Source organism: Carassius auratus, unplaced genomic scaffold (assembly GCF_003368295.1).
Source record: "Carassius auratus strain Wakin unplaced genomic scaffold, ASM336829v1 scaf_tig00008499, whole genome shotgun sequence".
NCBI lineage: Eukaryota > Metazoa > Chordata > Actinopteri > Cypriniformes > Cyprinidae > Carassius > Carassius auratus.
In genome coordinates, this window is record NW_020523946.1 from 1 (window position 1) to 24,965 (window position 24,965).

The 24,965-nt window shown below is 45.5% G+C and overlaps 26 non-coding genes across 26 annotated transcripts; all 26 read left to right on the forward strand.

The window, feature by feature from the left end:
- Nucleotides 1-1,456: 1,456 nt before the first annotated feature.
- On the forward strand, nucleotides 1,457-1,529 carry trnav-aac (transfer RNA valine (anticodon AAC)). Its single transcript has one exon. It is a non-coding gene; the product is annotated as a tRNA-Val (tRNA).
- A 1,294-nt stretch (nucleotides 1,530-2,823) lies between these two features.
- Nucleotides 2,824-2,896, forward strand: trnav-cac (transfer RNA valine (anticodon CAC)). Its single transcript has one exon. It is a non-coding gene; the product is annotated as a tRNA-Val (tRNA).
- An 899-nt stretch (nucleotides 2,897-3,795) lies between these two features.
- Nucleotides 3,796-3,868, forward strand: trnav-aac (transfer RNA valine (anticodon AAC)). Its single transcript has one exon. It is a non-coding gene; the product is annotated as a tRNA-Val (tRNA).
- Nucleotides 3,869-3,991: 123 nt separating this feature from the next.
- trnav-cac (transfer RNA valine (anticodon CAC)) lies at nucleotides 3,992-4,064 on the forward strand. Its single transcript has one exon. It is a non-coding gene; the product is annotated as a tRNA-Val (tRNA).
- A 2,111-nt stretch (nucleotides 4,065-6,175) lies between these two features.
- trnav-aac (transfer RNA valine (anticodon AAC)) lies at nucleotides 6,176-6,248 on the forward strand. The gene has a single exon. It is a non-coding gene; the product is annotated as a tRNA-Val (tRNA).
- A 123-nt stretch (nucleotides 6,249-6,371) lies between these two features.
- On the forward strand, nucleotides 6,372-6,444 carry trnav-cac (transfer RNA valine (anticodon CAC)). The gene has a single exon. It is a non-coding gene; the product is annotated as a tRNA-Val (tRNA).
- An 895-nt stretch (nucleotides 6,445-7,339) lies between these two features.
- Nucleotides 7,340-7,412, forward strand: trnav-aac (transfer RNA valine (anticodon AAC)). The gene has a single exon. It is a non-coding gene; the product is annotated as a tRNA-Val (tRNA).
- A 123-nt stretch (nucleotides 7,413-7,535) lies between these two features.
- trnav-cac (transfer RNA valine (anticodon CAC)) lies at nucleotides 7,536-7,608 on the forward strand. Its single transcript has one exon. It is a non-coding gene; the product is annotated as a tRNA-Val (tRNA).
- Nucleotides 7,609-8,503: 895 nt separating this feature from the next.
- Nucleotides 8,504-8,576, forward strand: trnav-aac (transfer RNA valine (anticodon AAC)). The gene has a single exon. It is a non-coding gene; the product is annotated as a tRNA-Val (tRNA).
- A 123-nt stretch (nucleotides 8,577-8,699) lies between these two features.
- On the forward strand, nucleotides 8,700-8,772 carry trnav-cac (transfer RNA valine (anticodon CAC)). The gene has a single exon. It is a non-coding gene; the product is annotated as a tRNA-Val (tRNA).
- Nucleotides 8,773-10,907: 2,135 nt separating this feature from the next.
- Nucleotides 10,908-10,980, forward strand: trnav-aac (transfer RNA valine (anticodon AAC)). Its single transcript has one exon. It is a non-coding gene; the product is annotated as a tRNA-Val (tRNA).
- Nucleotides 10,981-11,103: 123 nt separating this feature from the next.
- trnav-cac (transfer RNA valine (anticodon CAC)) lies at nucleotides 11,104-11,176 on the forward strand. Its single transcript has one exon. It is a non-coding gene; the product is annotated as a tRNA-Val (tRNA).
- Nucleotides 11,177-12,266: 1,090 nt separating this feature from the next.
- Nucleotides 12,267-12,339, forward strand: trnav-cac (transfer RNA valine (anticodon CAC)). Its single transcript has one exon. It is a non-coding gene; the product is annotated as a tRNA-Val (tRNA).
- An 895-nt stretch (nucleotides 12,340-13,234) lies between these two features.
- trnav-aac (transfer RNA valine (anticodon AAC)) lies at nucleotides 13,235-13,307 on the forward strand. Its single transcript has one exon. It is a non-coding gene; the product is annotated as a tRNA-Val (tRNA).
- A 123-nt stretch (nucleotides 13,308-13,430) lies between these two features.
- trnav-cac (transfer RNA valine (anticodon CAC)) lies at nucleotides 13,431-13,503 on the forward strand. Its single transcript has one exon. It is a non-coding gene; the product is annotated as a tRNA-Val (tRNA).
- Nucleotides 13,504-14,591: 1,088 nt separating this feature from the next.
- On the forward strand, nucleotides 14,592-14,664 carry trnav-cac (transfer RNA valine (anticodon CAC)). Its single transcript has one exon. It is a non-coding gene; the product is annotated as a tRNA-Val (tRNA).
- An 895-nt stretch (nucleotides 14,665-15,559) lies between these two features.
- trnav-aac (transfer RNA valine (anticodon AAC)) lies at nucleotides 15,560-15,632 on the forward strand. Its single transcript has one exon. It is a non-coding gene; the product is annotated as a tRNA-Val (tRNA).
- A 123-nt stretch (nucleotides 15,633-15,755) lies between these two features.
- On the forward strand, nucleotides 15,756-15,828 carry trnav-cac (transfer RNA valine (anticodon CAC)). Its single transcript has one exon. It is a non-coding gene; the product is annotated as a tRNA-Val (tRNA).
- An 895-nt stretch (nucleotides 15,829-16,723) lies between these two features.
- On the forward strand, nucleotides 16,724-16,796 carry trnav-aac (transfer RNA valine (anticodon AAC)). Its single transcript has one exon. It is a non-coding gene; the product is annotated as a tRNA-Val (tRNA).
- Nucleotides 16,797-16,919: 123 nt separating this feature from the next.
- On the forward strand, nucleotides 16,920-16,992 carry trnav-cac (transfer RNA valine (anticodon CAC)). The gene has a single exon. It is a non-coding gene; the product is annotated as a tRNA-Val (tRNA).
- An 895-nt stretch (nucleotides 16,993-17,887) lies between these two features.
- On the forward strand, nucleotides 17,888-17,960 carry trnav-aac (transfer RNA valine (anticodon AAC)). Its single transcript has one exon. It is a non-coding gene; the product is annotated as a tRNA-Val (tRNA).
- A 123-nt stretch (nucleotides 17,961-18,083) lies between these two features.
- trnav-cac (transfer RNA valine (anticodon CAC)) lies at nucleotides 18,084-18,156 on the forward strand. The gene has a single exon. It is a non-coding gene; the product is annotated as a tRNA-Val (tRNA).
- A 2,321-nt stretch (nucleotides 18,157-20,477) lies between these two features.
- On the forward strand, nucleotides 20,478-20,550 carry trnav-cac (transfer RNA valine (anticodon CAC)). Its single transcript has one exon. It is a non-coding gene; the product is annotated as a tRNA-Val (tRNA).
- Nucleotides 20,551-21,445: 895 nt separating this feature from the next.
- trnav-aac (transfer RNA valine (anticodon AAC)) lies at nucleotides 21,446-21,518 on the forward strand. Its single transcript has one exon. It is a non-coding gene; the product is annotated as a tRNA-Val (tRNA).
- A 123-nt stretch (nucleotides 21,519-21,641) lies between these two features.
- On the forward strand, nucleotides 21,642-21,714 carry trnav-cac (transfer RNA valine (anticodon CAC)). Its single transcript has one exon. It is a non-coding gene; the product is annotated as a tRNA-Val (tRNA).
- A 2,838-nt stretch (nucleotides 21,715-24,552) lies between these two features.
- trnav-aac (transfer RNA valine (anticodon AAC)) lies at nucleotides 24,553-24,625 on the forward strand. Its single transcript has one exon. It is a non-coding gene; the product is annotated as a tRNA-Val (tRNA).
- Nucleotides 24,626-24,965: the final 340 nt, after the last annotated feature.

Consider the following 24,965-nt stretch of genomic DNA (forward strand, 5'->3'; position numbering starts at 1 on the left):
TTGTTAGTTTGAGACTAGCACAGGAAGGCAGGGTTTCAGCTTGATATCACGCTGCAAGTGTTTAATTCCGAGGTAAGTTAAGGGGTAGCGTTTCAGGAAACTCAGCATATACTGCCAGGCGAATGAACTCTGTCCTCTTGTGTGTGGGACTTACGCAGATTGTCCCGCAGATAACTGGAGAATTGCTTGTTTGCTGCTAAAAATAGAAAGGTATTTGCAGACTGAAGAGCGCAACGAATTGTAATTTGATTCGCGCTCCACAATGCTTTGCGATGAAAAGATCTGACACTCTTTGGCTGCAGGCTTCAATAGTGTAGAGGTTATCACGGTCAAAATCGTTCAGGTGGGTTTCTGTTGAGGAGGAACTCAACGCTTCCAAGGCTTTGCGGCGGCAAGAGGCATGAAATACAGTCACTAAAGGTAAGTTGATGCAGAAATGAAAGAGCAGATATTGTTTGACCTAAACCTAACCACAACTGTGACATTCCAAGCCTGCGTGGCTTTCTTCTGAGAAACACCAAAAGAAGAGATTTAGGGAACTCTGCGTAGACTGCCACGCCGAATGAAATCTGTCCTCTTGTGTAAGGGTCTTTTTCGCCTACATCAAGTAAGGGCAGGGCCCACTGCGCCTAAAGGGGGTACGGGGCAGGCCGTCTTAGACCCCTGCGCGGCCGGCCTCTCTGTCCCAATAATCACCTGTGTCACCACAAACAGCCCATCTTGTCCCTCCACCGCCTATGTGACCACAACTGCCCTTCTGTCCACTGGTAATACAAAGACTGTGACCACAAGCAGTCTGTGTGTCCCTTGACGAACTTTAAAACACATCCATCTGGAGTGTTATTTCCTGATAAAATGATGCAAGCCGTAGCAGTTTCTAACACATGGCTAACCTTCTTGAAATTCAACACAATGGTCAACGAATCTGCCAATAAACCTGTTCAGGTGGCTCCTCACTTACTCCCGAAGCACCCAGACGTGTTAAACCCTCGGAATTCGACTGACCACAAACAGCCTGTTTTTTTACAATAGGGTAGATTGTACGTGGCAAGTCCACATCTCAGCTTTCTGAAGAGATATCAAGCTAAAACTTGCTTTCCCATGCTAGTCTGGACACGTGCTACCCCTGTGGTGAGTTTCAAGAAGAATGGAGAAACTCTACAATTTGACCAACAAAAATCACCAAGAGACATTTTCGAGTTTCTCCTGTGCTCTTGAAACTTTGGGTTTGTTAGTTTGAGACTAGCACAGGAAGGCAGGTTTCAGCTTGATATCACGCTGCAAGTGTTTAATTCCGAGGTAAGTTAAGGGTAGCGTTTCAGGAAACTCAGCATATACTGCCAGGCCGAATGAACTCTGTCCTCTTGTGTGTGGGACTTACGCAGATTGTCTATTTGCTTTCGGGCACATCACAGTATAAATATTTTCCCAAAAAGCACTATCGTTAGCCTGTGGAGTTTCTGTAGTGTAGTGGTCATCACATTCGCCTAACACGCGAAAGGTCCTCGGTTCAAAACCGAGCAGAAACAGCTGTCCTCTTTTGAAGAAATGTATAAACACCTTTTGAGCCGACAGTTGGCTTCAGAAGGTTTAACGTTATGCCCTATTGCCGAGCCTGCACAGAACGATTTCAGACTTCTTTAGGTAGTGGCTTTCCGTAGTGTAGTGGTTATCACGTTCGCCTCACACGCGAAAAGTCCCCAGTTCGAAACTGGGCGGGAACACTGCATCTCTTTTCAAAATTGTTTAGGTGGGTTTCTGTTGAGGAGGAACTCAACGCTTCCAAGGCTTTGCGGCCAAGAGGCATGAGTACAGTCACTAAAGGTATAGTTGATGCAGAAATGAAAGAGCAGTCATTGTTTGACCTTAAACCTATCCCACAACCGTGACATTCCAAGCCTGCGTGGCTTTCTTCTGAGGAACACGAAAAAAGAGATTTGTCTGAGTGGCCCTCTGTTGAGCAGCAGCTCTGCATCACGAAGGCCCCTTCTCTACACAGGTGTAGAGATTTCCTGATAAAATGATGCAAGCCGTAGCAGTTTCTAACACATGGCTAACCTTCTTGAAATTCAACACAATGGTCAACGAATCTGCCAATAAACCTGTTCAGGTGGCTCCTCACTTACTCCCGAAGCACCCAGACGTGTTAAACCCTCGGAATTCGACTGACCACAAACAGCCTGTTTTTTTACAATAGGGTAGATTGTACGTGGCAAGTCCACATCTCAGCTTTCTGAAGAGATATCAAGCTAAAACTTGCTTTCCCATGCTAGTCTGGACACGTGCTACCCCTGTGGTGAGTTTCAAGAAGAATGGAGAAACTCTACAATTTGACCAACAAAAATCACCAAGAGACATTTTCGAGTTTCTCCTGTGCTCTTGAAACTTTGGGTTTGTTAGTTTGAGACTAGCACAGGAAGGCAGGTTTCAGCTTGATATCACGCTGCAAAGTGTTTAATTCCGAGGTAAGTTAAGGGTAGCGTTTTCAGGAAACTCAGCATATACTGCCAGGCCGAATGAACTCTGTCCTCTTGTGTGTGGGACTTACGCAGATTGTCTATTTGCTTTCGGGCACATCACAGTATAAATATTTTCCCAAAAAGCACTATCGTTAGCCTGTGGAGTTTCTGTTAGTGTAGTGGTCATCACATTTCGCCTAAACACGCGAAAGTCCTCGGTTCAAAACCGAGCAGAAACAGCTGTCCTCTTTTGAAGAAATGTATAAACACCTTTTTGAGCCGACAGTTGGCTTCAGAAGGTTTAACGTTTATGCGCATATTGCCGAGCCTGCACAGAACGATTTCAGACTTCTTTAGGTAGTGGGTTTCCGTAGTGTAGTGGTTATCACGTTCGCCTCACACGCGAAAGGTCCCCAGTTCGAAACTGGGCGGGAACACTGCATCTGCTTTTTCACATTGTTTAGGTGGGTTTCTGTTGAGGAGGAACTCAACGCTTCCAAGGCTTTGCGGCCAAGAGGCATGAGTACAGTCACTAAAGGTATAGTTGATGCAGAAATGAAAGAGCAGTCATTGTTTGACCTTAACCTATCCCACAACCGTGACATTCCAAGCCTGCGTGGCTTTCTTCTGAGGAACACGAAAAAAGAGATTTGTCTGAGTGGCCCTCTGTTGAGCAGCATCTCTTCATCACGAAGGCCCTTCTCTACACAGGTTGTAGAGATTTCCTGATAAAATGATGCAAGCCGTAGCAGTTTTCTAACACATGGCTAACCTTCTTGAAATTCAACACAATGGTCAACGAATCTGCTAATAAACCTGTTCAGGTGGCTCCTCACTTACTCCGGAAGCACCCAGACGTGTTAAACCCTCGGAATTCGACTGACCACAAACAGCCTGTTTTTTTTACAATAGGGTAGATTGTACGTGGCAAGTCCACATCTCAGCTTTCTGAAGAGATATCAAGCTAAAACGTGCTTTCCCATGCTAGTCTGGACACGTGCTACCCCTGTGGTGAGTTTCAAGAAGAATGGAGAAACTCTACAATTTGACCAACAAAAATCACCAAGAGACATTTTCGAGGTTCTCCTGTGCTCTTGAAACTTTGGGTTTGTTAGTTTGAGACTAGCACAGGAAGGCAGGTTTCAGCTTGATATCACGCTGCAAGTGTTTAATTCCGAGGTAAGTTAAGGGTAGCGTTTCAGGAAACTCAGCATATACTGCCAGGCCGAATGAACTCTGTCCTCTTGTGTGTGGGACTTACGCAGATTGTCTATTTGCTTTCGGGCACATCACAGTATAAATATTTTCCCAAAAAGCACTATCGTTAGCCTGTGGAGTTTCTGTAGTGTAGTGGTCATCACATTCGCCTAACACGCGAAAGGTCCTCGGTTCAAAACCGAGCAGAAACAGCTGTCCTCTTTTGAAGAAATGTATAAACACCTTTGAGCCGACAGTTGGCTTCAGAAGGTTTAACGTTTATGCGCATATTGCCGAGCCTGCACAGAACGATTTCAGACTTCTTTAGGTAGTGGGTGTCCGTAGTGTAGTGGTTATCACGTTCGCCTCACACGCGAAAGGTCCCCAGTTCGAAACTGGGCGGGAACACTGCATCTCTTTTCACAATTGTTTAGGTGGGTTTCTGTTGAGGAGGAACTCAACGCTTCCAAGGCTTTGCGGCCAAGAGGCATGAGTACAGTCACTAAAGGTATAGTTGATGCAGAAATGAAAGAGCAGTCATTGTTTGACCTTAACCTATCCCACAACCGTGACATTCCAAGCCTGGCTTTGGGCAATTTGTCTGAGTGGCCCTCTGTTGAGCAGCAGCTCTGCATCACAAAGGCCCTTCTCTACACAGGTGTAGAGATTTCCTGATAAAATGATGCAAGCCGTAGCAGTTTCTAACACATGGCTAACCTTCTTGAAATTCAACACATTGGTCAACGAATCTGCCAATAAACCTGTTCAGGTGGCTCCTCACTTACTCCCGAAGCACCCAGACGTGTTAAACCCTCGGAATTCGACTGACCACAAACAGCCTGTTTTTTTACAATAGAGTAGATTGTACGTGGCAAGTCCACATCTCAGCTTTCTGAAGAGATATCAAGCTAAAACTTGCTTTCCCATGCTAGTCTGGACACGTGCTACCCCTGTGGTGAGTTTCAAGAAGAATGGAGAAACTCTACAATTTGACCAACAAAAATCACCAAGAGACATTTTCGAGTTTCTCCTGTGCTCTTGAAACTTTGGGTTTGTTAGTTTGAGACTAGCACAGGAAGGCAGGTTTCAGCTTGATATCACGCTGCAAGTGTTTAATTCCGAGGTAAGTTAAGGGTAGCGTTTCAGGAAACTCAGCATATACTGCCAGGCCGAATGAACTCTGTCCTCTTGTGTGTGGGACTTACGCAGATTGTCCCGCAGATAACTGGAGAATTGCTTGGTTTGCTGCTAAAAATAGAAGGTATTTGCAGACTGAAGAGCGCAACGGAATCTGTAATTTGATTCACGCTCCACCATGCTTGCGATGAAAAGATCTGACACCTCTTTGGCTGCAGGCTTCAATAGTGTAGAGGTTATCACGGTCAAAATCGTTCAGGTGGGTTTCTGTTGAGGAGGAACTCAACGCTTCCAAGGCTTTGCGGCCAAGAGGCATGAATACAGTCACTAAAGGTAAAGTTGATGCAGAAATGAAAGAGCAGATATTGTTTGACCTAAACCTAACCCACAACTGTGACATTCCAAGCCTGCGTGGCTTTCTTCTGAGAAACACCAAAGAAGAGATTTTAGGGAACTCTGCGTAGACTGCCACGCCGAATGAAATCTGTCCTCTTGTGTAAGGGTCTTTTTCCGCCTAGGCCATCAAGTAAGGGCAGGGCCTCAAGGGGCGCCTAAAAGGGGGTACGTGGCAGGCCGTCCTTAGACCCCTGCGCGCCGGCCCTCTCTGTCCCAATAATCACCTGTGTCACCACAAACAGCCCATCTGTCCCTCTCACCGCCTATGTGACCACTAACTGCCCTTCTGTCCACTGGTAATACAAAGACTGTGACCACAAGCAGTCTGTGTGTCCCCTTGACGAACTTTAAAACACATCCATCTGGAGTGTTATTTCCTGATAAAATGATGCAAGCCGTAGCAGTTTCTAACACATGGCTAACCTTCTTGAAATTCAACACAATGGTCAACGAATCTGCCAATAAACCTGTTCAGGTGGCTCCTCACTTACTCCCGAAGCACCCAGACGTGTTAAACCCTCGGAATTCGACTGACCACAAACAGCCTGTTTTTTTACAATAGGGTAGATTGTACGTGGCAAGTCCACATCTCAGCTTTCTGAAGAGATATCAAGCTAAAACTTGCTTTCCCATGCTAGTCTGGACACGTGCTACCCCTGTGGTGAGTTTCAAGAAGAATGGAGAAACTCTACAATTTGACCAACAAAAATCACCAAGAGACATTTTCGAGTTTCTCCTGTGCTCTTGAAACTTTGGGTTTGTTAGTTTGAGACTAGCACAGGAAGGCAGGTTTCAGCTTGATATCACGCTGCAAGTGTTTAATTCCGAGGTAAGTTAAGGGTAGCGTTTCAGGAAACTCAGCATATACTGCCAGGCCGAATGAACTCTGTCCTCTTGTGTGTGGGACTTACGCAGATTGTCTATTTGCTTTCGGGCACATCACAGTATAAATATTTTCCCAAAAAGCACTATCGTTAGCCTGTGGAGTTTCTGTAGTGTAGTGGTCATCACATTCGCCTAACACGCGAAAGGTCCTCGGTTCAAAACCGAGCAGAAACAGCTGTCCTCTTTTGAAGAAATGTATAAACACCTTTGAGCCGACAGTTGGCTTCAGAAGGTTTAACGTTTATGCGCATATTGCCGAGCCTGCACAGAACGATTTCAGACTTCTTTAGGTAGTGGGTTTCCGTAGTGTAGTGGTTATCACGTTCGCCTCACACGCGAAAGGTCCCCAGTTCGAAACTGGGCGGGAACACTGCATCTCTTTTCACAATTGTTTAGGTGGGTTTCTGTTGAGGAGGAACTCAACGCTTCCAAGGCTTTGCGGCCAAGAGGCATGAGTACAGTCACTAAAGGTATAGTTGATGCAGAAATGAAAGAGCAGTCATTGTTTGACCTTAACCTATCCCACAACCGTGACATTCCAAGCCTGCGTGGCTTTCTTCTGAGGAACACGAAAAAAGAGATTTGTCTGAGTGGCCCTCTGTTGAGCAGCAGCTCTGCATCACGAAGGCCCTTCTCTACACAGGTGTAGAGATTTCCTGATAAAATGATGCAAGCCGTAGCAGTTTCTAACACATGGCTAACCTTCTTGAAATTCAACACAATGGTCAACGAATCTGCCAATAAACCTGTTCAGGTGGCTCCTCACTTACTCCCGAAGCACCCAGACGTGTTAAACCCTCGGAATTCGACTGACCACAAACAGCCTGTTTTTTTACAATAGGGTAGATTGTACGTGGCAAGTCCACATCTCAGCTTTCTGAAGAGATATCAAGCTAAAACTTGCTTTCCCATGCTAGTCTGGACACGTGCTACCCCTGTGGTGAGTTTCAAGAAGAATGGAGAAACTCTACAATTTGACCAACAAAAATCACCAAGAGACATTTTCGAGTTTCTCCTGTGCTCTTGAAACTTTGGGTTTGTTAGTTTGAGACTAGCACAGGAAGGCAGGTTTCAGCTTGATATCACGCTGCAAGTGTTTAATTCCGAGGTAAGTTAAGGGTAGCGTTTCAGGAAACTCAGCATATACTGCCAGGCCGAATGAACTCTGTCCTCTTGTGTGTGGGACTTACGCAGATTGTCTATTTGCTTTCGGGCACATCACAGTATAAATATTTTCCCAAAAAGCACTATCGTTAGCCTGTGGAGTTTCTGTAGTGTAGTGGTCATCACATTCGCCTAACACGCGAAAGGTCCTCGGTTCAAAACCGAGCAGAAACAGCTGTCCTCTTTTGAAGAAATGTATAAACACCTTTGAGCCGACAGTTGGCTTCAGAAGGTTTAACGTTTATGCGCATATTGCCGAGCCTGCACAGAACGATTTCAGACTTCTTTAGGTAGTGGGTTTCCGTAGTGTAGTGGTTATCACGTTCGCCTCACACGCGAAAGGTCCCCAGTTCGAAACTGGGCGGGAACACTGCATCTCTTTTCACAATTGTTTAGGTGGGTTTCTGTTGAGGAGGAACTCAACGCTTCCAAGGCTTTGCGGCCAAGAGGCATGAGTACAGTCACTAAAGGTATAGTTGATGCAGAAATGAAAGAGCAGTCATTGTTTGACCTTAACCTATCCCACAACCGTGACATTCCAAGCCTGCGTGGCTTTCTTCTGAGGAACACGAAAAAAGAGATTTGTCTGAGTGGCCCTCTGTTGAGCAGCAGCTCTGCATCACGAAGGCCCTTCTCTACACAGGTGTAGAGATTTCCTGATAAAATGATGCAAGCCGTAGCAGTTTCTAACACATGGCTAACCTTCTTGAAATTCAACACAATGGTCAACGAATCTGCCAATAAACCTGTTCAGGTGGCTCCTCACTTACTCCCGAAGCACCCAGACGTGTTAAACCCTCGGAATTCGACTGACCACAAACAGCCTGTTTTTTTACAATAGGGTAGATTGTACGTGGCAAGTCCACATCTCAGCTTTCTGAAGAGATATCAAGCTAAAACTTGCTTTCCCATGCTAGTCTGGACACGTGCTACCCCTGTGGTGAGTTTCAAGAAGAATGGAGAAACTCTACAATTTGACCAACAAAAATCACCAAGAGACATTTTCGAGTTTCTCCTGTGCTCTTGAAACTTTGGGTTTGTTAGTTTGAGACTAGCACAGGAAGGCAGGTTTCAGCTTGATATCACGCTGCAAGTGTTTAATTCCGAGGTAAGTTAAGGGTAGCGTTTCAGGAAACTCAGCATATACTGCCAGGCCGAATGAACTCTGTCCTCTTGTGTGTGGGACTTACGCAGATTGTCTATTTGCTTTCGGGCACATCACAGTATAAATATTTTCCCAAAAAGCACTATCGTTAGCCTGTGGAGTTTCTGTAGTGTAGTGGTCATCACATTCGCCTAACACGCGAAAGGTCCTCGGTTCAAAACCGAGCAGAAACAGCTGTCCTCTTTTGAAGAAATGTATAAACACCTTTGAGCCGACAGTTGGCTTCAGAAGGTTTAACGTTTATGCGCATATTGCCGAGCCTGCACAGAACGATTTCAGACTTCTTTAGGTAGTGGGTTTCCGTAGTGTAGTGGTTATCACGTTCGCCTCACACGCGAAAGGTCCCCAGTTCGAAACTGGGCGGGAACACTGCATCTCTTTTCACAATTGTTTAGGTGGGTTTCTGTTGAGGAGGAACTCAACGCTTCCAAGGCTTTGCGGCCAAGAGGCATGAGTACAGTCACTAAAGGTATAGTTGATGCAGAAATGAAAGAGCAGTCATTGTTTGACCTTAACCTATCCCACAACCGTGACATTCCAAGCCTGCGTGGCTTTCTTCTGAGGAACACGAAAAAAGAGATTTGTCTGAGTGGCCCTCTGTTGAGCAGCAGCTCTGCATCACGAAGGCCCTTCTCTACACAGGTGTAGAGATTTCCTGATAAAATGATGCAAGCCGTAGCAGTTTCTAACACATGGCTAACCTTCTTGAAATTCAACACAATGGTCAACGAATCTGCCAATAAACCTGTTCAGGTGGCTCCTCACTTACTCCCGAAGCACCCAGACGTGTTAAACCCTCGGAATTCGACTGACCACAAACAGCCTGTTTTTTTACAATAGGGTAGATTGTACGTGGCAAGTCCACATCTCAGCTTTCTGAAGAGATATCAAGCTAAAACTTGCTTTCCCATGCTAGTCTGGACACGTGCTACCCCTGTGGTGAGTTTCAAGTAAGATTGGAGAAACTCAACAATTTGACCAACAAAAATCACCAAGAGACATTTTCGAGTTTCTCCTGTGCTCTTGAAACTTTGGGTTTGTTAGTTTGAGACTAGCACAGGAAGGCAGGTTTCAGCTTGATATCACGCTGCAAGTGTTTAATTCCGAGGTAAGTTAAGGGTAGCGTTTCAGGAAACTCAGCATATACTGCCAGGCCGAATGAACTCTGTCCTCTTGTGTGTGGGACTTACGCAGATTGTCCCGCAGATAACTGGAGAATTGCTTGGTTTGCTGCTAAAAATAGAAGGTATTTGCAGACTGAAGAGCGCAACGGAATCTGTAATTTGATTCGCGCTCCACCATGCTTGCGATGAAAAGATCTGACACCTCTTTGGCTGCAGGCTTCAATAGTGTAGAGGTTATCACGGTCAAAATCGTTCAGGTGGGTTTCTGTTGAGGAGGAACTCAACGCTTCCAAGGCTTTGCGGCCAAGAGGCATGAATACAGTCACTAAAGGTAAAGTTGATGCAGAAATGAAAGAGCAGATATTGTTTGACCTAAACCTAACCCACAACTGTGACATTCCAAGCCTGCGTGGCTTTCTTCTGAGAAACACCAAAGAAGAGATTTTAGGGAACTCTGCGTAGACTGCCACGCCGAATGAAATCTGTCCTCTTGTGTAAGGGTCTTTTTCCGCCTAGGCCATCAAGTAAGGGCAGGGCCTCAAGGGGCGCCTAAAAGGGGGTACGTGGCAGGCCGTCCTTAGACCCCTGCGCGCCGGCCCTCTCTGTCCCAATAATCACCTGTGTCACCACAAACAGCCCATCTGTCCCTCTCACCGCCTATGTGACCACTAACTGCCCTTCTGTCCACTGGTAATACAAAGACTGTGACCACAAGCAGTCTGTGTGTCCCCTTGACGAACTTTAAAACACATCCATCTGGAGTGTTATTTCCTGATAAAATGATGCAAGCCGTAGCAGTTTCTAACACATGGCTAACCTTCTTGAAATTCAACACAATGGTCAACGAATCTGCCAATAAACCTGTTCAGGTGGCTCCTCACTTACTCCCGAAGCACCCAGACGTGTTAAACCCTCGGAATTCGACTGACCACAAACAGCCTGTTTTTTTACAATAGGGTAGATTGTACGTGGCAAGTCCACATCTCAGCTTTCTGAAGAGATATCAAGCTAAAACTTGCTTTCCCATGCTAGTCTGGACACGTGCTACCCCTGTGGTGAGTTTCAAGAAGAATGGAGAAACTCTACAATTTGACCAACAAAAATCACCAAGAGACATTTTCGAGTTTCTCCTGTGCTCTTGAAACTTTGGGTTTGTTAGTTTGAGACTAGCACAGGAAGGCAGGTTTCAGCTTGATATCACGCTGCAAGTGTTTAATTCCGAGGTAAGTTAAGGGTAGCGTTTCAGGAAACTCAGCATATACTGCCAGGCCGAATGAACTCTGTCCTCTTGTGTGTGGGACTTACGCAGATTGTCTATTTGCTTTCGGGCACATCACAGTATAAATATTTTCCCAAAAAGCACTATCGTTAGCCTGTGGAGTTTCTGTAGTGTAGTGGTCATCACATTCGCCTAACACGCGAAAGGTCCTCGGTTCAAAACCGAGCAGAAACAGCTGTCCTCTTTTGAAGAAATGTATAAACACCTTTGAGCCGACAGTTGGCTTCAGAAGGTTTAACGTTTATGCGCATATTGCCGAGCCTGCACAGAACGATTTCAGACTTCTTTAGGTAGTGGGTTTCCGTAGTGTAGTGGTTATCACGTTCGCCTCACACGCGAAAGGTCCCCAGTTCGAAACTGGGCGGGAACACTGCATCTCTTTTCACAATTGTTTAGGTGGGTTTCTGTTGAGGAGGAACTCAACGCTTCCAAGGCTTTGCGGCCAAGAGGCATGAGTACAGTCACTAAAGGTATAGTTGATGCAGAAATGAAAGAGCAGTCATTGTTTGACCTTAACCTATCCCACAACCGTGACATTCCAAGCCTGCGTGGCTTTCTTCTGAGGAACACGAAAAAAGAGATTTGTCTGAGTGGCCCTCTGTTGAGCAGCAGCTCTGCATCACGAAGGCCCTTCTCTACACAGGTGTAGAGATTTCCTGATAAAATGATGCAAGCCGTAGCAGTTTCTAACACATGGCTAACCTTCTTGAAATTCAACACAATGGTCAACGAATCTGCCAATAAACCTGTTCAGGTGGCTCCTCACTTACTCCCGAAGCACCCAGACGTGTTAAACCCTCGGAATTCGACTGACCACAAACAGCCTGTTTTTTTACAATAGGGTAGATTGTACGTGGCAAGTCCACATCTCAGCTTTCTGAAGAGATATCAAGCTAAAACTTGCTTTCCCATGCTAGTCTGGACACGTGCTACCCCTGTGGTGAGTTTCAAGAAGAATGGAGAAACTCTACAATTTGACCAACAAAAATCACCAAGAGACATTTTCGAGTTTCTCCTGTGCTCTTGAAACTTTGGGTTTGTTAGTTTGAGACTAGCACAGGAAGGCAGGTTTCAGCTTGATATCACGCTGCAAGTGTTTAATTCCGAGGTAAGTTAAGGGTAGCGTTTCAGGAAACTCAGCATATACTGCCAGGCCGAATGAACTCTGTCCTCTTGTGTGTGGGACTTACGCAGATTGTCTATTTGCTTTCGGGCACATCACAGTATAAATATTTTCCCAAAAAGCACTATCGTTAGCCTGTGGAGTTTCTGTAGTGTAGTGGTCATCACATTCGCCTAACACGCGAAAGGTCCTCGGTTCAAACCGAGCAGAAACAGCTGTCCTCTTTTGAAGAAATGTATAAACACCTTTGAGCCGACAGTTGGCTTCAGAAGGTTTAACGTTTATGCGCATATTGCCGAGCCTGCACAGAACGATTTCAGACTTCTTTAGGTAGTGGGTTTCCGTAGTGTAGTGGTTATCACGTTCGCCTCACACGCGAAAGGTCCCCAGTTCGAAACTGGGCGGGAACACTGCATCTCTTTTCACAATTGTTTAGGTGGGTTTCTGTTGAGGAGGAACTCAACGCTTCCAAGGCTTTGCGGCCAAGAGGCATGAGTACAGTCACTAAAGGTATAGTTGATGCAGAAATGAAAGAGCAGTCATTGTTTGACCTTAACCTATCCCACAACCGTGACATTCCAAGCCTGCGTGGCTTTCTTCTGAGGAACACGAAAAAAGAGATTTGTCTGAGTGGCCCTCTGTTGAGCAGCAGCTCTGCATCACGAAGGCCCTTCTCTACACAGGTGTAGAGATTTCCTGATAAAATGATGCAAGCCGTAGCAGTTTCTAACACATGGCTAACCTTCTTGAAATTCAACACAATGGTCAACGAATCTGCCAATAAACCTGTTCAGGTGGCTCCTCACTTACTCCCGAAGCACCCAGACGTGTTAAACCCTCGGAATTCGACTGACCACAAACAGCCTGTTTTTTTACAATAGGGTAGATTGTACGTGGCAAGTCCACATCTCAGCTTTCTGAAGAGATATCAAGCTAAAACTTGCTTTCCCATGCTAGTCTGGACACGTGCTACCCCTGTGGTGAGTTTCAAGAAGAATGGAGAAACTCTACAATTTGACCAACAAAAATCACCAAGAGACATTTTCGAGTTTCTCCTGTGCTCTTGAAACTTTGGGTTTGTTAGTTTGAGACTAGCACAGGAAGGCAGGTTTCAGCTTGATATCACGCTGCAAGTGTTTAATTCCGAGGTAAGTTAAGGGTAGCGTTTCAGGAAACTCAGCATATACTGCCAGGCCGAATGAACTCTGTCCTCTTGTGTGTGGGACTTACGCAGATTGTCTATTTGCTTTCGGGCACATCACAGTATAAATATTTTCCCAAAAAGCACTATCGTTAGCCTGTGGAGTTTCTGTAGTGTAGTGGTCATCACATTCGCCTAACACGCGAAAGGTCCTCGGTTCAAAACCGAGCAGAAACAGCTGTCCTCTTTTGAAGAAATGTATAAACACCTTTGAGCCGACAGTTGGCTTCAGAAGGTTTAACGTTTATGCGCATATTGCCGAGCCTGCACAGAACGATTTCAGACTTCTTTAGGTAGTGGGTTTCCGTAGTGTAGTGGTTATCACGTTCGCCTCACACGCGAAAGGTCCCCAGTTCGAAACTGGGCGGGAACACTGCATCTCTTTTCACAATTGTTTAGGTGGGTTTCTGTTGAGGAGGAACTCAACGCTTCCAAGGCTTTGCGGCCAAGAGGCATGAGTACAGTCACTAAAGGTATAGTTGATGCAGAAATGAAAGAGCAGTCATTGTTTGACCTTAACCTATCCCACAACCGTGACATTCCAAGCCTGCGTGGCTTTCTTCTGAGGAACACGAAAAAAGAGATTTGTCTGAGTGGCCCTCTGTTGAGCAGCAGCTCTGCATCACGAAGGCCCTTCTCTACACAGGTGTAGAGATTTCCTGATAAAATGATGCAAGCCGTAGCAGTTTCTAACACATGGCTAACCTTCTTGAAATTCAACACAATGGTCAACGAATCTGCCAATAAACCTGTTCAGGTGGCTCCTCACTTACTCCCGAAGCACCCAGACGTGTTAAACCCTCGGAATTCGACTGACCACAAACAGCCTGTTTTTTTACAATAGGGTAGATTGTACGTGGCAAGTCCACATCTCAGCTTTCTGAAGAGATATCAAGCTAAAACTTGCTTTCCCATGCTAGTCTGGACACGTGCTACCCCTGTGGTGAGTTTCAAGAAGAATGGAGAAACTCTACAATTTGACCAACAAAAATCACCAAGAGACATTTTCGAGTTTCTCCTGTGCTCTTGAAACTTTGGGTTTGTTAGTTTGAGACTAGCACAGGAAGGCAGGTTTCAGCTTGATATCACGCTGCAAGTGTTTAATTCCGAGGTAAGTTAAGGGTAGCGTTTCAGGAAACTCAGCATATACTGCCAGGCCGAATGAACTCTGTCCTCTTGTGTGTGGGACTTACGCAGATTGTCTATTTGCTTTCGGGCACATCACAGTATAAATATTTTCCCAAAAAGCACTATCGTTAGCCTGTGGAGTTTCTGTAGTGTAGTGGTCATCACATTCGCCTAACACGCGAAAGGTCCTCGGTTCAAACGAGCAGAACAGCTGTCCTCTTTTGAAGAAATGTATAAACACCTTTGAGCCGACAGTTGGCTTCAGAAGGTTTAACGTTTATGCGCATATTGCCGAGCCTGCACAGAACGATTTCAGACTTCTTTAGGTAGTGGGTTTCCGTAGTGTAGTGGTTATCACGTTCGCCTCACACGCGAAAGGTCCCCAGTTCGAAACTGGGCGGGAACACTGCATCTCTTTTCACAATTGTTTAGGTGGGTTTCTGTTGAGGAGGAACTCAACGCTTCCAAGGCTTTGCGGCCAAGAGGCATGAGTACAGTCACTAAAGGTATAGTTGATGCAGAAATGAAAGAGCAGTCATTGTTTGACCTTAACCTATCCCACAACCGTGACATTCCAAGCCTGCGTGGCTTTCTTCTGAGGAACACGAAAAAAGAGATTTGTCTGAGTGGCCCTCTGTTGAGCAGCAGCTCTGCATCACGAAGGCCCTTCTCTACACAGGTGTAGAGATTTCCTGATAAAATGATGCAAGCCGTAGCAGTTTCTAACACATGGCTAACCTTCTTGAAATTCAACACAATGGTCAACGAATCTGCCAATAAACCTGTTCAGGTGGCTCCTCACTTACTCCCGAAGCACCCAGACGTGTTAAACCCTCGGAATTCGACTGACCACAAACAGCCTGTTTTTTTACAATAGGGTAGATTGTACGTGGCAAGTCCACATCTCAGCTTTCTGAAGAGATATCAAGCTAAAACTTGCTTTCCCATGCTAGTCTGGACACGTGCTACCCCTGTGGTGAGTTTCAAGAAGAATGGAGAAACTCTACAATTTGACCAACAAAAATCACCAAGAGACATTTTCGAGTTTCTCCTGTGCTCTTGAAACTTTGGGTTTGTTAGTTTGAGACTAGCACAGGAAGGCAGGTTTCAGCTTGATATCACGCTGCAAGTGTTTAATTCCGAGGTAAGTTAAGGGTAGCGTTTCAGGAAACTCAGCATATACTGCCAGGCCGAATGAACTCTGTCCTCTTGTGTGTGGGACTTACGCAGATTGTCTATTTGCTTTCGGGCACATCACAGTATAAATATTTTCCCAAAAAGCACTATCGTTAGCCTGTGGAGTTTCTGTAGTGTAGTGGTCATCACATTCGCCTAACACGCGAAAGGTCCTCGGTTCAAAACCGAGCAGAAACAGCTGTCCTCTTTTGAAGAAATGTATAAACACCTTTGAGCCGACAGTTGGCTTCAGAAGGTTTAACGTTTATGCGCATATTGCCGAGCCTGCACAGAACGATTTCAGACTTCTTTAGGTAGTGGGTTTCCGTAGTGTAGTGGTTATCACGTTCGCCTCACACGCGAAAGGTCCCCAGTTCGAAACTGGGCGGGAACACTGCATCTCTTTTCACAATTGTTTAGGTGGGTTTCTGTTGAGGAGGAACTCAACGCTTCCAAGGCTTTGCGGCCAAGAGGCATGAGTACAGTCACTAAAGGTATAGTTGATGCAGAAATGAAAGAGCAGTCATTGTTTGACCTTAACCTATCCCACAACCGTGACATTCCAAGCCTGCGTGGCTTTCTTCTGAGGAACACGAAAAAAGAGATTTGTCTGAGTGGCCCTCTGTTGAGCAGCAGCTCTGCATCACGAAGGCCCTTCTCTACACAGGTGTAGAGATTTCCTGATAAAATGATGCAAGCCGTAGCAGTTTCTAACACATGGCTAACCTTCTTGAAATTCAACACAATGGTCAACGAATCTGCCAATAAACCTGTTCAGGTGGCTCCTCACTTACTCCCGAAGCACCCAGACGTGTTAAACCCTCGGAATTCGACTGACCACAAACAGCCTGTTTTTTTACAATAGGGTAGATTGTACGTGGCAAGTCCACATCTCAGCTTTCTGAAGAGATATCAAGCTAAAACTTGCTTTCCCATGCTAGTCTGGACACGTGCTACCCCTGTGGTGAGTTTCAAGAAGAATGGAGAAACTCTACAATTTGACCAACAAAAATCACCAAGAGACATTTTCGAGTTTCTCCTGTGCTCTTGAAACTTTGGGTTTGTTAGTTTGAGACTAGCACAGGAAGGCAGGTTTCAGCTTGATATCACGCTGCAAGTGTTTAATTCCGAGGTAAGTTAAGGGTAGCGTTTCAGGAAACTCAGCATATACTGCCAGGCCGAATGAACTCTGTCCTCTTGTGTGTGGGACTTACGCAGATTGTCTATTTGCTTTCGGGCACATCACAGTATAAATATTTTCCCAAAAAGCACTATCGTTAGCCTGTGGAGTTTCTGTAGTGTAGTGGTCATCACATTCGCCTAACACGCGAAAGGTCCTCGGTTCAAAACCGAGCAGAAACAGCTGTCCTCTTTTGAAGAAATGTATAAACACCTTTGAGCCGACAGTTGGCTTCAGAAGGTTTAACGTTTATGCGCATAATGCCGAGCCTGCACAGAACGATTTCAGACTTCTTTAGGTAGTGGGTTTCCGTAGTGTAGTGGTTATCACGTTCGCCTCACACGCGAAAGGTCCCCAGTTCGAAACTGGGCGGGAACACTGCATCTCTTTTCACAATTGTTTAGGTGGGTTTCTGTTGAGGAGGAACTCAACGCTTCCAAGGCTTTGCGGCCAAGAGGCATGAGTACAGTCACTAAAGGTATAGTTGATGCAGAAATGAAAGAGCAGTCATTGTTTGACCTTAACCTATCCCACAACCGTGACATTCCAAGCCTGCGTGGCTTTCTTCTGAGGAACACGAAAAAAGAGATTTGTCTGAGTGGCCCTCTGTTGAGCAGCAGCTCTGCATCACGAAGGCCCTTCTCTACACAGGTGTAGAGATTTCCTGATAAAATGATGCAAGCCGTAGCAGTTTCTAACACATGGCTAACCTTCTTGAAATTCAACACAATGGTCAACGAATCTGCCAATAAACCTGTTCAGGTGGCTCCTCACTTACTCCCGAAGCACCCAGACGTGTTAAACCCTCGGAATTCGACTGACCACAAACAGCCTGTTTTTTTACAATAGGGTAGATTGTACGTGGCAAGTCCACATCTCAGCTTTCTGAAGAGATATCAAGCTAAAACTTGCTTTCCCATGCTAGTCTGGACACGTGCTACCCCTGTGGTGAGTTTCAAGAAGAATGGAGAAACTCTACAATTTGACCAACAAAAATCACCAAGAGACATTTTCGAGTTTCTCCTGTGCTCTTGAAACTTTGGGTTTGTTAGTTTGAGACTAGCACAGGAAGGCAGGTTTCAGCTTGATATCACGCTGCAAGTGTTTAATTCCGAGGTAAGTTAAGGGTAGCGTTTCAGGAAACTCAGCATATACTGCCAGGCCGAATGAACTCTGTCCTCTTGTGTGTGGGACTTACGCAGATTGTCTATTTGCTTTCGGGCACATCACAGTATAAATATTTTCCCAAAAAGCACTATCGTTAGCCTGTGGAGTTTCTGTAGTGTAGTGGTCATCACATTCGCCTAACACGCGAAAGGTCCTCGGTTCAAAACCGAGCAGAAACAGCTGTCCTCTTTTGAAGAAATGTATAAACACCTTTGAGCCGACAGTTGGCTTCAGAAGGTTTAACGTTTATGCGCATAATGCCGAGCCTGCACAGAACGATTTCAGACTTCTTTAGGTAGTGGGTTTCCGTAGTGTAGTGGTTATCACGTTCGCCTCACACGCGAAAGGTCCCCAGTTCGAAACTGGGCGGGAACACTGCATCTCTTTTCACAATTGTTTAGGTGGGTTTCTGTTGAGGAGGAACTCAACGCTTCCAAGGCTTTGCGGCCAAGAGGCATGAGTACAGTCACTAAAGGTATAGTTGATGCAGAAATGAAAGAGCAGTAATTGTTTGACCTAAACCTATCCCACAACCGTGACATTCCAAGCCTGCGTGGCTTTCTTCTGAGGAACACGAAAAAAGAGATTTGTCTGAGTGGCCCTCTGTTGAGCAGCATCTCTTCATCACGAAGGCCCTTCTCTACACAGGTGTAGAGATTTCCTGATAAAATGATGCAAGCCGTAGCAGTTTCTAACACATGGCTAACCTTCTTGAAATTCAACACAATGGTCAACGAATCTGCCAATAAACCTGTTCAGGTGGCTCCTCACTTACTCCCGAAGCACCCAGACGTGTTAAACCCTCGGAATTCGACTGACCACAAACAGCCTGGTTTTTTTACAATAGGGTAGATTGTACGTGGCAAGTCCACATCTCAGCTTTCTGAAGAGATATCAAGCTAAAACTTGCTTTCCCATGCTAGTCTGGACATGTGCTACCCCTGTGGTGAGTTTCAAGAAGAATGGAGAAACTCTACAATTTGACCAACAAAAATCACCAAGAGACATTTTCGAGTTTCTCCTGTGCTCTTGAAACTTTGGGTTTGTTAGTTTGAGACTAGCACAGGAAGGCAGGTTTCAGCTTGATATCACGCTGCAAGTGTTTAATTCCGAGGTAAGTTAAGGGTAGCGTTTCAGGAAACTCAGCATATACTGCCAGGCCGAATGAACTCTGTCCTCTTGTGTGTGGGACTTACGCAGATTGTCCCGCAGATAACTGGAGAATTGCTTGGTTTGCTGCTAAAAATAGAAGGTATTTGCAGACTGAAGAGCGCAACGGAATCTGTAATTTGATTCGCGCTCCACGATGCTTGCGATGAAAAGATCTGACACCTCTTTGGCTGCAGGCTTCAATAGTGTAGAGGTTATCACGGTCAAAATCGTTCAGGTGGGTTTCTGTTGAGGAGGAACTCAACGCTTCCAAGGCTTTGCGGCCAAGAGGCATGAATACAGTCACTAAAGGTAAAGTTGATGCAGAAATGAAAGAGCAGATATTGTTTGACCTAAACCTAACCCACAACTGTGACATTCCAAGCCTGCGTGGCTTTCTTCTGAGAAACACCAAAGAAAAGATTTTAGGGAACTCTGCGTAGACTGCCACGCCGAATGAAATCTGTCCTCTTGTGTAAGGGTCTTTTTCCGCCTAGGCCATCAAGTAAGGGCAGGGCCTCAAGGGGCGCCTAAAAGGGGGTACGTGGCAGGCCGTCCTTAGACCCCTGCGCGCCGGCCCTCTCTGTCCCAATAATCACCTGTGTCACCACAAACAGCCCATCTGTCCCTCTCACCGCCTATGTGACCACTAACTGCCCTTCTGTCCACTGGTAATACAAAGACTGTGACCACAAGCAGTCTGTGTGTCCCCTTGACGAACTTTAAAACACATCCATCTGGAGTGTTATTTCCTGATAAAATGATGCAAGCCGTAGCAGTTTCTAACACATGGCTAACCTTCTTGAAATTCAACACAATGGTCAACGAATCTGCCAATAAACCTGTTCAGGTGGCTCCTCACTTACTCCCGAAGCACCCAGACGTGTTAAACCCTCGGAATTCGACTGACCACAAACAGCCTGTTTTTTTACAATAGGGTAGATTGTACGTGGCAAGTCCACATCTCAGCTTTCTGAAGAGATATCAAGCTAAAACTTGCTTTCCCATGCTAGTCTGGACACGTGCTACCCCTGTGGTGAGTTTCAAGAAGAATGGAGAAACTCTACAATTTGACCAACAAAAATCACCAAGAGACATTTTCGAGTTTCTCCTGTGCTCTTGAAACTTTGGGTTTGTTAGTTTGAGACTAGCACAGGAAGGCAGGTTTCAGCTTGATATCACGCTGCAAGTGTTTAATTCCGAGGTAAGTTAAGGGTAGCGTTTCAGGAAACTCAGCATATACTGCCAGGCCGAATGAACTCTGTCCTCTTGTGTGTGGGACTTACGCAGATTGTCTATTTGCTTTCGGGCACATCACAGTATAAATATTTTCCCAAAAAGCACTATCGTTAGCCTGTGGAGTTTCTGTAGTGTAGTGGTCATCACATTCGCCTAACACGCGAAAGGTCCTCGGTTCAGAAACAGCTGTCCTCTTTTGAAGAAATGTATAAACACCTTTGAGCCGACAGTTGGCTTCAGAAGGTTTAACGTTTATGCGCATATTGCCGAGCCTGCACAGAACGATTTCAGACTTCTTTAGGTAGTGGGTTTCCGTAGTGTAGTGGTTATCACGTTCGCCTCACACGCGAAAGGTCCCCAGTTCGAAACTGGGCGGGAACACTGCATCTCTTTTCACAATTGTTTAGGTGGGTTTCTGTTGAGGAGGAACTCAACGCTTCCAAGGCTTTGCGGCCAAGAGGCATGAGTACAGTCACTAAAGGTATAGTTGATGCAGAAATGAAAGAGCAGTCATTGTTTGACCTTAACCTATCCCACAACCGTGACATTCCAAGCCTGCGTGGCTTTCTTCTGAGGAACACGAAAAAAGAGATTTGTCTGAGTGGCCCTCTGTTGAGCAGCAGCTCTGCATCACGAAGGCCCTTCTCTACACAGGTGTAGAGATTTCCTGATAAAATGATGCAAGCCGTAGCAGTTTCTAACACATGGCTAACCTTCTTGAAATTCAACACAATGGTCAACGAATCTGCCAATAAACCTGTTCAGGTGGCTCCTCACTTACTCCCGAAGCACCCAGACGTGTTAAACCCTCGGAATTCGACTGACCACAAACAGCCTGTTTTTTTACAATAGGGTAGATTGTACGTGGCAAGTCCACATCTCAGCTTTCTGAAGAGATATCAAGCTAAAACTTGCTTTCCCATGCTAGTCTGGACACGTGCTACCCCTGTGGTGAGTTTCAAGAAGAATGGAGAAACTCTACAATTTGACCAACAAAAATCACCAAGAGACATTTTCGAGTTTCTCCTGTGCTCTTGAAACTTTGGGTTTGTTAGTTTGAGACTAGCACAGGAAGGCAGGTTTCAGCTTGATATCACGCTGCAAGTGTTTAATTCCGAGGTAAGTTAAGGGTAGCGTTTCAGGAAACTCAGCATATACTGCCAGGCCGAATGAACTCTGTCCTCTTGTGTGTGGGACTTACGCAGATTGTCTATTTGCTTTTGGGCACATCACAGTATAAATATTTTCCCAAAAAGCACTATCGTTAGCCTGTGGAGTTTCTGTAGTGTAGTGGTCATCACATTCGCCTAACACGCGAAAGGTCCTCGGTTCAAAACCGAGCAGAAACAGCTGTCCTCTTTTGAAGAAATGTATAAACACCTTTGAGCCGACAGTTGGCTTCAGAAGGTTTAACGTTTATGCGCATATTGCCGAGCCTGCACAGAACGATTTCAGACTTCTTTAGGTAGTGGGTTTCCGTAGTGTAGTGGTTATCACGTTCGCCTCACACGCGAAAGGTCCCCAGTTCGAAACTGGGCGGGAACACTGCATCTCTTTTCACAATTGTTTAGGTGGGTTTCTGTTGAGGAGGAAATCAACGCTTCCAAGGCTTTGCGGCAAGAGGCATGAGTACAGTCACTAAAGGTATAGTTGATGCAGAAATGAAAGAGCAGTCATTGTTTGACCTTAACCTATCCCACAACCGTGACATTCCAAGCCTGCTTGGCTTTCTTCTGAGGAACACGACAAAACAGATTTGTCTGAGTGGCCCTCTGTTGAGCAGCAGCTCTGCATCACGAAGGCCCTTCTCTACACAGGTGTAGAGATAATTATTAAGCCACACTAGGCAGCAGTAATAGCCACGCAAGACAGTGCTCTGTACTTTTGACCTGGTAGTTTCGATGAACAGATGGCCGGTGCACCAAAGATCCAATATTTCGTACAGCATATAAATATACATATATTAAAATGAAAGAGGGAAAAAAGCAAAAAAGAAATGGCCACAGAGGATTCCCGCAGATAACTGGAGAATTGCTTGGTTTGCTGCTAATATAGAAGGTATTTGCCAGACTGTAACCTAACCCACAACTGTGACATTCCAAGCCTGCGTGGCTTTCTTCTGAGGAACACGAAAAAAGAGATTGTCTGAGTGGCCTCTGTTGAGCAGCAAGCTCTGCATCACGAAGGCCCTCTCTACACAGGTGTAGAGATTTCCTGATAAAATGATGCAAGCCGTAGCAGTTTCTAACACATGGCTAACCTTCTTGAAATTCAACACAATGGTCAACGAATCTGCCAATAAACCTGTTCAGGTGGCTCCTCACTTACTCCCGAAGCACCCAGACGTGTTAAACCCTCGGAATTCGACTGACCACAAACAGCCTGTTTTTTTACAATAGGGTAGATTGTACGTGGCAAGTCCACATCTCAGCTTTCTGAAGAGATATCAAGCTAAAACTTGCTTTCCCATGCTAGTCTGGACACGTGCTACCCCTGTGGTGAGTTTCAAGAAGAATGGAGAAACTCTACAATTTGACCAACAAAAATCACCAAGAGACATTTTCGAGTTTCTCCTGTGCTCTTGAAACTTTGGGTTTGTTAGTTTGAGACTAGCACAGGAAGGCAGGTTTCAGCTTGATATCACGCTGCAAGTGTTTAATTCCGAGGAAAGTTAAGGGTAGCGTTTCAGGAAAACTCAGCATATACTTCCAGGCCGAATGAACTCTGTCCTCTTGTGTGTGGGACTTACGCAGATTGTCTATTTGCTTTTGGGCACATCACAGTATAAATATTTCCCAAAAAGCACTATCGTTAGCCTGTGGAGTTTCTGTAGTGTAAGTGGTCATCACTTCGCTAACACGCGAAAGGTCCTCGGTTCAAAACCGAGCAGAAACAGCTGTCCTCTTTTGAAGAAATGTATAAACACCTTTGAGCCGACAGTTGGCTTCAGAAGGTTTAACGTTTATGCGCATAATTGCCGAGCCTGCACAGAACGATTTCAGACTTCTTTAGGTAGTTGGGTTTCGTAGTGTAGTGCTTATCACGTTCGCCCTCACACACAGCGCCGAAAGGTCCCCAGTTCGAAACTGGGCGGGAACACTGCATCTCTTTTCACAATTGTTAGGTGGGTTCCTGTTGAGGAGGAACTCAACGCTTCCAAGGCTTTGCGGCCAAGAGCCATGAGTACAGTCACTAAAGGTATAGTTGGATGCAGAAATGAAAGAGCAGTCATTGTTTGACCTTAACCTATCCCACACAACCGTGACATTCCAAGCCTGCGTGCTTTCTTCTGAGGAACACGAAAAAAGAGATTTGTCTGAGTGGCCCTCTGTTGAAGCAGCAGCTCTGCTGCATCACGAAGGCCCTTCTCTACACAGGTGTAGAGATAATTATTAAGGCCACACTAGGCAGCAGTAATAGCCACGCAGACAGTGCTCTGTACTTCTTAAGCTGGTAGTTTCGTGAACAGAATGGCCGTTGCACCTCAAAGATCCCCATTTCGAACAGCATAATAAATGCACAATATTAAATGAAAAGGGAAAAAAGCAAAAAAGAAATGGCCACAAGGATTCCCGCAGAGAACTGAGAATCTGCTTGGTTTGTTGATGCTAAATATAGAAGGTATTTGCAGACTTAACCTATCCCACAACTGTGACATTCAAGCCTGCGTGGCTTTCTTCTGAGGAACACGAAAAAAGAGATTTGTCTGAGTGGCCCTCTGTTGAGCAGCAGCTCTGCATCACGAAGGCCCTTCTCTACACAGGTGTAGAGATTTCCTGATAAAATGATGCAAGCCGTAGCAGTTTCTAACACATGGCTAACCTTCTTGAAATTCAACACAATGGTCAACGAATCTGCCAATAAACCTGTTCAGGTGGCTCCTCACTTACTCCCGAAGCACCCAGACGTGTTAAACCCTCGGAATTCGACTGACCACAAACAGCCTGTTTTTTTACAATAGGGTAGATTGTACGTGGCAAGTCCACATATCAGCTTTCTGAAGAGATATCAAGCTAAAACTTGCTTTCCCATGCTAGTCTGGACACGTGCTACCCCTGTGGTGAGTTTCAAGAAGAATGGAGAAACTCTACAATTTGACCAACAAAAATCACCAAGAGACATTTTCGAGTTTCTCCTGTGCTCTTGAAACTTTGGGTTGTTAGTTTGAGACTAGCACAGGAAGCAGGTTCAGCTTGATATCACGCTGCAAGTGTTTAATTCCGAGGTAAGTTAAGGGTAGCGTTCAGGAAACTCAGCATATACTGCCAGGCCGATATGAACTCTGTCCTCTTGTGTGTGGGACTTACGCAGATTGTCTATTTGCTTTTGGGGCACATCACAGTATAAATATTTTCCCAAAAAGCACTATCGTTAGCCTGTGGAGTTTCTGTAGTGTAGTGGTCATCACATTCGCCTAACACGCGAAAGGTCCTCGGTTCAAAACCGAGCAGAAACAGCTGTCCTCTTTTGAAGAAATGTATAAACACCTTTGAGCCGACAGTTGGCTTCAGAAGGTTTAACGTTTATGCGCATATTGCCGAGCCTGCACAGAACGATTTCAGACTTCTTTAGGTAGTGGGTTTCCGTAGTGTAGTGCTTATCACGTTCGCCTCACACGCGAAGGTCCCCAGTTCGAAACTGGGGCGGGAACACTGCATCTCTTTTCACAATTGTTTAGGTGGGTTTCTGTTGAGGAGGAACTCAACGCTTCAAGGCTTTGCGGCAAAGAGGCATGAGTACAGTCCTAAAGGTATAGTTGATGCAGAAATGAAAGAGCAGTCATTGTTTGACCTTAA